This window comes from Panulirus ornatus, chromosome 2 (assembly GCF_036320965.1).
Source record: "Panulirus ornatus isolate Po-2019 chromosome 2, ASM3632096v1, whole genome shotgun sequence".
In the NCBI taxonomy this organism is placed as follows: Eukaryota; Metazoa; Arthropoda; class Malacostraca; order Decapoda; family Palinuridae; genus Panulirus; species Panulirus ornatus.
In genome coordinates this window covers 59375804-59388321 of record NC_092225.1, presented here as the reverse complement: position 1 = coordinate 59388321, position 12518 = coordinate 59375804, and the positions used below count along the sequence as shown (strand labels likewise).

Here is a 12518-nt window from a genome sequence, read left to right as displayed (position 1 = left end):
CACTTTGCTTAGTACAGGAGCGTAGGATCTCTACATATAATAATGGACATTGGGTCCAAAAGCTTGGGGGAACTATTATCTAGGTTAGTTTCATCATCTGTTCTGTATCTGTATCTTTATCTATTCATCGTTCTTTTAGATATATGCACAGCCTCCTAACCCATCTGCTTAAGTGCTTGTCTGTCCTTGACAATGGTGATATGAATACCATACGGGCCATCTCACCTGTGTCACGATATTTATATATAAATTTCCGTGCTTTTCCCACGTCAGAAGTGTGTACCGGTTTCAAGCAATTTTCCAATACTCCACAGGCCCCGAGATGCATTGCCTCACATATTGTTAGTGGTTAGGTCCATCGCTATGTTATCACGGCTTAATCATGGGCCACATGCGTAGTGAGAGTGTATGTGGTCATAGAATTATCTTTTAACACCTGAAGAAGGTGTTCTTGGTGGATGTAGCTTACGTTGACGGCCTTACTGACCCTGGCGGTTAGTAGGGCTAAAGCCCACACCACCAACCAGCCAGCTTAATGGAAAACAATGGTCTGAGATTTTAGCTTCGCTGATGCTTTATGAACGTTTGAGGTTGTTGTGGTAACGTCTGGAAATCGGCACTGGTCTGGCCTCACACTGGTAACCCTGCTTTCATAATACTGTAATGTACCGATTGCTTGCAACATTTCCCGTCATTTGCCACAATAAATGTAATACTTATTTTGTATTTTAGTGGGAGTAACTTTAAAGCGGAGCTGTCATGATCATCAGGAAATCTGTTTCACATTTACCTATATCACGAGAACAATATGTGTCATATCGATCATTAACTTATCGGCCCAGTTCGGGAAGGTGCCTCTCATACCATGTTGAATTGTGTTTTTTGTGAGTAATCGTATTACAGTCTATCTAGCCCGTGTTTGAATACCCACACTCGAGAGCACGTATGAACTTATACGTGTATTTTCCTGAAGTGTAACTCCGAGATGTTAAAAAGACAGGCTAAGCCGCACCTAAATATATATAAAAAAATCATTATGAAGTTTCTATTATATTATAGAATCTTTAACTATCAGTTTGTTTCAGTAGTTGCTAAAGCTCCGTATAGAAAACTGAATTCAAAGGTAGAACGTCAAACACATTGCTTACAAACTACCGAATGGCTCTTCGAACTGCCGGTCATGACGGGACGGGCGTAGCGGATTGGTCAGCTGTGGTGTGTATCTCTCACAGCTGCCCTCCCTCCCTCACGACTTCTAGAAGCAGACAGATGAGAGGGTGGATCACATCCGTCCTCTTGTGTTTTGTTCATAGTGTTGCGTATTAACAGAACTGGACGTAAGGATTGATTTAAGATGCGTTCTCTTGTGTTGCGTTGTGTGTTTATTCGAACGGGACACGGATAGATATGGACTACATGTGTTGAGTTTATTGTATTACGGACATCCGAACAGGACCTAAGGATTGACGACATAGTTCACCTGTGTTGCGCTGTGTTTACCCGAAGGGAACATAGATAAGTGAAGAGTGAATGTGTGCTTTTTTTTCGCATTTTACCCGAGCATGATTTGTGTGAACAAGTGCTACCCTGACACACTTATTTTCATCTGGAAAGACTGGAAACTAAGGTGTTGTTTAATGAGCGAATCGCGGGAAAGCGTTGCTTCATATCAGCCGACCACAGAGCAGAGGTGGTAAATGTGGCTTGAGATTATTGAAAATTCTGAAAATGTTGAAAAATCGTTAAGTCTGCGATCATCTTCACGGGTGACTGAAGCCAGGCGATCAAAGTAAGTACCAGTAATGTATTATTATTTACTTTTTTAAACATTAAATGATGGGGGGTCAGGTCATATCTTTGGTAATCATACTGACGCAGCGAAGGTATCGAGTGTCAGTTAACATTATTAGGAAGTTTGGGTTAGTGTTGTCTTTGCTGTCACATTTATTTATAGATTTACAAGAAAGTGACGTCACGTAACATGACATTCTTTTAAAGGTCTGGCTATAGATGGATGATAGACTTATACTCACACTGATCTGATTTGCTCTTGGTCGTATTCTGACCCCTTGCTCTCAATGCGTCTCTGGTAATATCATCTTGTAATGTGAAATGTTAGTACACTCTCTCTCTCTCTCTCGCCAGTGTACATCGTACAGTCGAGGTTCATTGATTTTGGATGCAGGATATAATGGAGTGGGATAAAAACTGTGCAGGAAGCACCACCATGAGCTAAGGGGACAATGTTTGATATATATATATATATATATATATATATATATATATATATATATATATATATATATATATATTATATATATATATATATATATATATATATATATATATATATATATATATATATATATGTGTGTGTGTGTGTGTGTGTGTGTGTGTGTACACGTGTATATATATATTTCTTAAACTTTAGCAAATGGTTTGCCCGGTACATCATTAGGTTAGGTTACGTCAAAGCCAAGTTTTATGACCGGGTGATAATGAATTACACATATAATTCATCAGTTATTTGATTTCGGTAACTTATTTTCTTTTTCTTTACATTTACACTTACATCATGCTGAGCTAGAAAAGTGCTCAGCCTGTTTCTTTGCGAGTACTTAAGAGCCGTGTTACCGGCTTCACTGTGTGCGTGTGAGAGAGCAGGGCTGCCTCGCTGACCGAACATAGTTAAAGTGGCCTCGTTACTATTAGCCAACTTGCCACAGATGATTCAAACTTCTTAATGATAATAATGGAAATACGATATATATATATATATATATATATATATATATATATATATATATATATATATATATATATGTATATATATATATATATATATAGCCGTGCAAGTGATACTGACAACTGTTTCTTGCGCGTATCATTTTATACACGAAATGGGACGCAATGTGGATCGGTAGGTTGCCAGAGCACGATAATAAAACCTTCAGACCCCTGAGCAGTGATGAAAATTAATGTATTGACCATTAAGATTTCGAAATTCATTGGACCCATCCGGGAACATACCTTGTTTTACTATAAGTACAGCCGTTCAAGTGAGTCTTGCATAATAATGATGCATCGCAGTACAATACATATTGCAGGTGTTTGAATACATTTTATCGAGAGCATGTATTGCAGGTGTTCGAACACATTCTATCGAGAACATGTATTGCAAGTGTTTAGATACATTCTATCGAGAAAATGTATTGCAGGTCTTTGAATACATTCTATCGAAAGCGTGTATTGCATGTGTTTGAATACAATCTATTGAGAGGGTGTATTGCAGGTGTTCGAATACATTCTTTCGAGACCATGTACTGTAAGTTTTTAAATACATTCTATCGATAGCGTGTATTGCATATTTGAATACATTCTATCCAGAGCGTGTATTGGAGATGTTCGAATACATTCTATCGAAAGCGTGTATTGCAGGTGTTTGAATACAATCTTTCGAGAGAGTGTATTGCAGAGTTTGAATACATTCTATCGAGAGCGTGTATTACATGTGTTTGGATACATTTTATCGAGAGCGTGTATTACCGGTGTTCGAATACAATCTATCGATAGCGTGTATTGCAGATGTGCGAATGCATTGTGTCGAGAACGTGTATTGCAGGTGTATGAATACAATCTATCGAGAACGTGTATTGGAGGTGTTTGAATACAATCTATCGAGAGCGTGTATTGCTGATGTTCGAATACATTCTATGGACAACGTGTATTGCAGGAGTTCGAACACATTCTATCGTGAGCGTGTATGAACTTGTGTAGGGTACACACATTCAGTAATACAGTCAATATTTTGGTTCTGCAATGTCTGTATTACTGAGGGTGTGTGCGTCGTACTGATGATGTATCGTCAATACAGATAAAATCGTAATGTTGGATTTCCAAACATTGTGATGAAATCCAGGCTTGCGTATGTGGGCGGGGCCTATGGCGTGACTAAGTACTGCTCGCTTGTTGTCATTCTCCTCATCAGTGTTGCCACAGTCACGTGAGACATAAACATAGTCGTAATATATAGCAAACTTGGAGTAGCTTTATTGCCACAATTGATTGCTTTATACACGGAGTTACCAGAATAACTACAATACAAGAGTTGTCCTCATTTTCCATATTTTGAATAAGAATTAGCGGGAGCGATCACACTAACACACAATACTGACATTACCAAGCATACTGTCAGTATTGATATTGTAATGGTGATCGGATGTACCAAACTATTTTTTTTTATAGAATTTAAATCTTCTGTCATTTATCAGAGGATCTTCAACTACTGATGTGTTTAAGTAATTGCTTCCATCCCGTAATGAAAACTGAAGGTCGCTAGAAGAAGGAGGAGCGTCCAAAAGCATTGTTTACAAACTATCAAACTGCTCTTCAAACTACGGGGCGTGGCTTGCTGAAGCACAGAGGGCTGGTCATCTGTGGTGTGTGTGTGTGCAGTCCATAGCCGGATGGACAACAGGACGAACCGGGTGTGTCTTCTTGTGTTTCGTTCTCTGTGTTGCGTGTATCCGTCCTGGACGGACGTAAGGATTAACCAGATACTCTAGTGTTGTGTTGCGTCTACACGAAAGCGACGTACATACGGACGGATTGGATTTCTTTTTTTTACGTACGGACGGATTGGATATTTTCTCCTTACATATGGACGGATTGGATATTTCTTTTTTTTCTGTGTTGCTTAAGTGAATACGAATCGTGAACAAGGTTTGTTTTGACTCTTTTTTTCTTTTGGCTTATTGCTGGAAAGATTAGAAACTAAAGTGTTATTTTGGAAGTGAATCGCGGGGAAATGGTTTTCACGTAACAGCCGAACGTAAGCGAGGTGAGCGACCTGAAGTGTGTGAGTGGTTAGCGATCATTACAACGATGGAAAATCGCCAAGATTGTGATCATCTTAGCGGGCGACTGAAGCCAGACGATCTAGGTAAGTATCAGTATTAGATTATTATATTTTGAAACTCGAAATGATGATCATGTCATATTTTGGGTAGTTATAGCGTGACGTAGCGAATGCGGGGCATCGGCAGCATTTACATTCATTGTATTTGAGGTCTCGAGGTGATGTCGCCTTTGGTGTCTTATTCACTTACGGTTTTACGAAAGGAAGACACATTTACAAGCTGGGTCAGCCTAACCGAACCTTATCATCGATCCTAATACGACATTCATTATAGTAATCGCTATAAGTGGAAGACACTGTTGCTAATGATAACTAATTTATGTTGGTCGATTTTAATTTCTCGCCTTCGCTTTGTCTTTTATCATTTTCTTGTACGTTATTCTCGTGCGTCCTGCGGTACACTGTACCCTCGTGCATGATTTTAAAGGGTGCAGGTCAAAGTGGAAGAGGAGGATATAAGTGGTGTGGGAATGTGCTGTGTCCATGGTTCATATCCTCGATAATCGTGTTAAAATCATTTCTGACGGGTGGTTGGTTTTCTTTCTGATAATTGTATTTTACGGTTAAGCATGAGCCAACTTGAGTGTGGGGGAAACAACGCCATGCTTAATTCGTGACCATAATGGAAGCACTAGAATGATATAGTTTTAGATAGTACTTCATTTACGAAAATAGGTGTTACCGGACTCCGTCAGCTCGAGGTTGCACTGCGAGTAAAATCACATTTTGGCGAGATGCTGTATCTCTGGAAATAGTCTCGTTAGGGAATTTTCCACTCTCAAAGGAGTCTGCATTTCCCTGCCACTGGAAATAGTGCAGTCTTGGGTGGCAGGAGCCATTATAGAGGTAATTGGTGCTTGGGTAGTTAGAAATGAATGAAATTTACGATAGCACATGTTTGAAGGCTACATCTTAACTGGTGATCTGATCTTAAGGAAACATATGATTCAAGGACATAGGCTGTTATTGGCTAATAACACAGCATCAGTTCACAGCCTGTTTGAAATGGTGATCTGACGCCAAGCGCCATTATACTGGTTCTGAGTTGATCATACGCTTGCCTACTAAGTCGAGTCTAAACATAATTATTAAGGTAATTATTTACCAATGTAGGTTGAAGAACACTCGTTACTATTGCTGTGGAAAATACGAATTAAGGTGTTAGATTAAGTTATGGATTGTTTATATGAAGGTGAAAAAAAAAAGCGCTCGATTTCATATTATTTTCGTATATTATTTCACCTCGAGTGGACTCCGTGACGTAGTCAATGGCAGGAGGCTTGTAACAACACGTTCTGGGGAGGAAAATTGTTTACTACTTCCATAACAACTGGTTAACCATATACCTTCGTTAGCTTGCTTTATCCTAGCAGCAGATGATGTTTCATTACAGCAAATGCAGTTGATTGTATCAGCTTTTTACAACATAGTTTTTCGTCTGGAAGGATTTACACAGCAACAGTGACCGGCTGTTCAACATCAGAGCTCGCGTTGCTGGGTTAACAGGATGATGATTGACTTTCTTCTGCATTGGTAGTTTAGTGGCTAAATGATGCAATAACAGGTGTGGGGGGCATGATTCTGGGGTCATTGTTTCACTGAACGATATCATATAAGGCGATAATGGTTATGTATATAATGGGTAATGTGGGAATAAGTGTGGAAGAATGGGTAAGGCATTTGTAATCAACAGAACCTATAGAAACCTTACTTAGTAGCCGAAATGATGGTTGAAATATATCATTGTATTAGTACTATGAAGTTTTCATAGGATTCCCTAGCTATTTGTAATCAAGAGTATATTACGTATATCAATTAAGCCCACAGTTTCCCTTGATGCATTTACGATCGCCACATGTAGTTTGATATGAAAGATGAGGTAGATCGGCCCTCCGCACGACTTTAGGTGTGCACAGCGAACTGGTCATAACCTAAACCATAAGTTGCCATTACCCAGAGTTTGTATGGAGGCAGAGTGAGGATGGACTTTTGTCCTCGGCTTACGTATGTTGTATCCCGACCACGCATATGCCAGCAGCTGAGAGATTATAATGTTTGTTAAATGTAACTTTCCCGAGTAATTAGCTTTTGTTTATTAGTATGACTGATGTTAATATTTTGACGAAATTAGATAATTATTGACTGACGATGTTTATACTAGACTTGGTTTAAGTACATATTTACAGATGTTTCTATTTGACTATTTTAGTTCCCCTGACTGCCAGATAGTGCTAGACAAGACAAGCCATATTTGGAATAAATGGTGGGAGGAAAGATACTGGAAGCGGAGAGTTTTTAATCGAGAAAGGAAGGGCATGTTTGCGAGTAGGAAAGAGAGGTGTGAGTATTCACAGTTGAAAATGGGTCTACGGAAAGGGTGAGTGATGTCACTGAGGATGTTTAAACTATTCGATGATGAGCTAGTGAGGAAGGTGAAGGCAAGAGTCTTGGGGAGAGAGATGGTGCAGGTCTGAATTCTGCTGGGGTTAGGGGAGCCTGGAAGGTGAGTCAGTTGCTGTTTCCTGATGACATTGCACCGGTGGCAGATTCAAAAAAGAAACTGTAGAAGCTGGTTTTTGAGTGTGGGAGAGGGTGTGAAAGTGGCATTGTGAAGTGGTCTTCCTAGCCAGACAGGTGCATTGTAAAGTGGTACCCCAAACTAGACAGGTGCACTATGAAGTGTATGAAGTGGACTCCATAGCCAGACTGGTGCACTGTGAAGTAGTAGTCAGCTTAGCCAGACAGATGCGCTGTGGAGAAGTGGCCTCCCTAGCCAGACAGGTTCACAGTGGAGTCGTAGTCACCTTAGCCAGACAGGTGCACTGTTTAGTATTAGTCACTTTAGCCAGACAGGTGCACTTTGGAGTAGTCACACTAGCCAGACAGGTGCACTGCGGAGCATTAGTCACACTAGCCAGACAGGTGCACTGCGGAGCATTAGTCACACTAGCCAGACAGGTGCACTGCGGAGCATTAGTCACACTATCCAGACAGGTGCTGTGCTCTTTAGGGAAGTGGTCACCTTAACCAGACCGATGAACTGTGTAGATGATGTGCCCCTAACTAGACGGGTACGCTGTGATCATCCTGGCCAGACAGGTATGCTGTAGAGAAGTGTTTACCATGTGAGATTATCAGATTATACGAACTACTGCTAGAGTTGTTAACTGCCAGTTTCGAAGGCTAATAGACTTGGAAATCTGAGGTTTAAGATGCAAGTTGTGTTTTGGAATGACATTCCTCAAAGTCTTAGATGAGAAAAAAGCACGAGAAAACTACGACGAAGTATTTATGGATTCCACTTTCCTGTTTATGACAGTTTACTCAACGAATGTGGTCATAATAATCTTTAAGTGCTTTGTTGTTGGGGATTGATGAACGCTTAATGCGGTCTTCAAACATTCTAAACCAATTTCCCTCGTTTTCAACTCCACTGCACTTACCAGTGACCCATGAATTGCAGTGTTTGTTTCTCAAACGATTGTTCGATGTTCTGTGATATTAATCGCCTCGGTATATGGAATCTAGTGGGTGTTTCATGACGGTGCAGTGTACAGCGCTCTCACGAATGGTGAGGATGGGCTGTGATGTGTTCGCGACAAAGCACTTGAAGGATTATTATAGAATTTAAGGAAAATGATAGTGTAATGGACCTTATAACAGGGGTAATGTAAGGCAACAAGTTTAGTTAAGGTGTAACACGTGTTCGTAAGGAAATTGCGAGGGTGTTGACAAGACAGGACTATTGTGCAGAGGAAGTGTAAGAAACCAAGAGGCAGGCAGCCCCTTCAGGTGGGTCGCAGGATGTGGTTAATGATCTGACATTATCTGAGCAACTGGCTGGGTACCATGATAGACACTCCTGTCTATCACCTCACCCCCACCTCCTCCTTGGCCCGAGCCATGCACCACCCACCCACCCACCACCACGACGACAACACCACGCGGCCCATGACCCGCTTCACCCCTCACGACTCGCGAACTCTTACCTTCCCCACTACACTACACGTGACCCATTCACGCCTCGTGATGATACGACCCCCGCCACCTTAACGACACACGAGGTTCCTTGCAATAAACGACTCCTTCACCGCCTCTCACTTCATTCCCACCCAAACATGACATACGACTTCTTCACTCCTCCGCTTGATAGATAACTTCCACATCCAGCATTCTTCCGGTAGTCCCCCACCACACACCAAATGCCAGACCTGCACATATGCAGACCAGTGAAAGAGGCAGATCGCCTACTGACAAATGTTAGAACCGCATTTAAGAACAGGAGTAAGGGAATGTCAGATGGTATTCACATTATCTTTCAGGTGTGGTCGTTTGCACCAAACGAGGCTGAAAGATCTGAAGGCGAGGGCGCAGAGAAGACCAGCTATGATGGGACGAACCTCGGTCAGGAGACTCGAGCTCCAGAGAGGCTATGTTTAGAGTCTATCCTCCATGGAGGAGAGGGGGATGACCTGATTCTCAGCCTTAAGTTTCTGAATGATTTAGACGACGTCGCCAGGGAACAGTTCATCATGAGATGCAGTTCCGGAGTAACTCGAGGCCAAGATGCAAAGAAGTAATGTTTCATTGTTGGGGTGGTGGATGGTTTGGAATAGACGAAGCAAGGAACAGTGACTTGCCGAGATTTTACATTTCAAGAGCTGGGAGGCCACAGGAGTAAAACTCTTCCCTTATTGTACAAATGGGTAATCACATAGTATATGTCCCTCAACCACACCATGCGACCTTTAATGTAATATATATATATATATATATATATATATATATATATATATATATATATATATATATATATATATCCACCGCTGACACATCTAAATTCAAAGACAATAGTGCGACATTTGAAAAAATCCTCGTGTCCCCAACACACAACTTTCCCCCATGCCCCACAGATACACACACACACACACACACACACACACACACACACACACACATAAATACACTACCACCCACAGCCGACCTCCACCCTTCATGATGATAAACGACGCCCTTGACTCCCCACACGACAAACGAGCCCATACCCCTTCACATGACCCCAAGACCACTTTTTGCAGGTCCTTAGATGCCACCATTAAATCCCTCCTTGTTTTCCAAACACTTCGCTTGTCAATGTTTCAAAGTAAAGGACGAAAATATAACTCCTTACTTCTCCACATTAGCGTTTACCCATAGTACTTTATCTCCATCAATCTGTACTGAGAACACAGAATACTATGACGGTCTTATAGCAGAAAACCTCGTCATAAAGTTATCACGTGTTCCTGTTATCCGGCCTTCCCCATCTTGTACCCCTCACGGACGACGCAGACCTTCCCCACTTCATATAACTGTAGGCCACTTCGTTGTCTCCACCACACACACACACACACACACACACACACACACACACACACACACACACACACACACCACCTGGTCATCCTTCCATACGACCCTGTAACCTCACGAGTGACACACACACACACATGATGGACGGCCACACCACTTGACGACGGAGCCAGCACCTCTCTGCGCGACCCCTTTTTCCCTAACGCGAACCGCGACATCCCTGCCACAATACATACCCATCTTTCCCACGACACCCACACGCCCTGCCTCACGGCTCCCCCTTCACGTCTACCGCTTATGCCACGCCCTTTCTCACACGCCTCCGTCATTTCACATTCCTTCGTCACTGGAAGCGTCCTCATACCGCCCACTTCTCTCGTCTACGGGAACCCCGCGGCTGCACCACCCCTTTCTCCAACCCCCACGCACTCGTTCCCACCCCCTTCTCTTCCTCCTAGCCCTCCTCCTCCTCCTCCTCCTACCCCTCCTCCTCCTCCTCCTCCTACCCCTCCTCCTCCTCCTCCTGCTACTACTACTCCTCCTCCTCCTACCCCTCCTCCTACCCCTCCTGTGGAACAAGTTGCTGATGAAGAGACTTTGATGTATATGTTTAGAGTACAAGGACAGCGAGCGTCATCATCAGCGTGCCAAAAAAAAAAAAAGAAATAAAAAAAAAGACAAGGCCTTTTCCAGCCTTGTACTCTCTCATTTCCTTCTCCGTTGCTTTCCTTTTCCCATCTCTTCATTTTTGTGATTTTCCCATTTTCATTTCGTTTGCTCGTCTTCTGTGTTCTGCCAGCTTTGTTGCTATCTTGCACCATTTCAGTAAGTCGCCAGGTGAGCTGAGGTCATCCCTTTGCCACTAAACGTCATGTGTTGTGTGTCAGTATGTTCTCTACACGTATCCGTCTCCTCAGAAACCGCTGGTTCATTTGATCCAAAGTTCTGGTCGAACCACTTGATTCGGTTGAGACGATAATATGGATGGTCCGCATGCCACTGGCTCAGTTGAAACGAAATTCCCACCGTCAGTGGATGGTCTAGATACCACTGGCTCAGTTGAACCGAAATTGGGCACACACAATCCATTTTCGATCAAGCTTCCTCGTTTCATGTTGATCGTTCTTTTAATGTGGCGGCCGCAGACCAAATTGGGTTCGTGTTTGGCAGGAAATTCTGTAAAGTCCTGTCTCGTTCCCGACAGGTTGCCAGAAACCACTGAACAGACGAGGAAAATGGAAAATGATTTTTTGAATGCTCCTCCTTCGAGAGTCCTCGTTCCATGCCTATCGGAGACGCGCTATGACCACCTGGCCACAACACCATCTAAGTGAACGAGATACATCCTCATCCAGTCCTGGGGTTATAAGACACCCTCCTCCCATTCTCATCTTGCTCCCTTCCTTTTTTTTTTTTTATGTTATCAAGGCATCTAATGCCTCTTTTTTTTTTTTTTTTTACGCTGTCGGGCCTCAGATGTGTTGTTAAGAATACAAAGATAAATACGATAGGTGTGGGGTGGGTCGGGGGGTAAAATGGAGGGGGAAAAAATATATATAAACCCGGAGATGTGCAGACAATAGACCCAAGGAGACAGGTGCGACATGACACGCATACGTAAATACAGAGTCTACCACACAGTCGCAGACGGCGATACACAAATACCAGAAGTCGTACACGCGCAGAAAAAGAGCCAGTGGAACGGCGGCCAACATTATACTGCCACATATGACTCTGATATAACGTGGATATAGGAGAATATAATGTGATTATCGTGCGATGAGAAACGGAGATTATATATGGATACAGTGGTGCATGCTTACGTAAATGATGAAACATTGGCGTAAATATAGATATATATATATATATATATATATATATATATATATATATATATATATATATATATATATATATATATATATAAAGTGTTTGTTTTATATATTAAGAAACGAGTGATTAAAGGGTATGTAATGGCACACATGTTAGCACGAATGAATACAAGTTTAGTTTACATACGGAAGTGTGAAGTGTTTATATGATAAGTAAGAGTTTATTCAAGGATATATACTGGCACATGCTAACACAAATGAGTACAAATGCAATGTCGGTACGGAAGTATAATGTATTGTTTTATATATATATATATATATATATATATATATATATATATATATATATATATATATATATATATATATATATATATATATATATCATCCCTGGGGATAGGGGAGAAAGAATACTT

At 41.7% G+C, this 12518-nt stretch overlaps 1 long non-coding RNA gene across 1 annotated transcript in view; it reads left to right on the top strand.

Moving 5' to 3' along the window:
• Positions 1-4469: 4469 nt before the first annotated feature.
• Positions 4470-12518, top strand: part of LOC139752889 (uncharacterized) — a 374147-nt gene continuing 366098 nt past the window's right edge. The window contains exon 1 of the long non-coding RNA XR_011713612.1: positions 4470-4942. This is a non-coding gene — a long non-coding RNA (uncharacterized lncRNA). The remainder of the gene's footprint in view (positions 4943-12518) is intronic.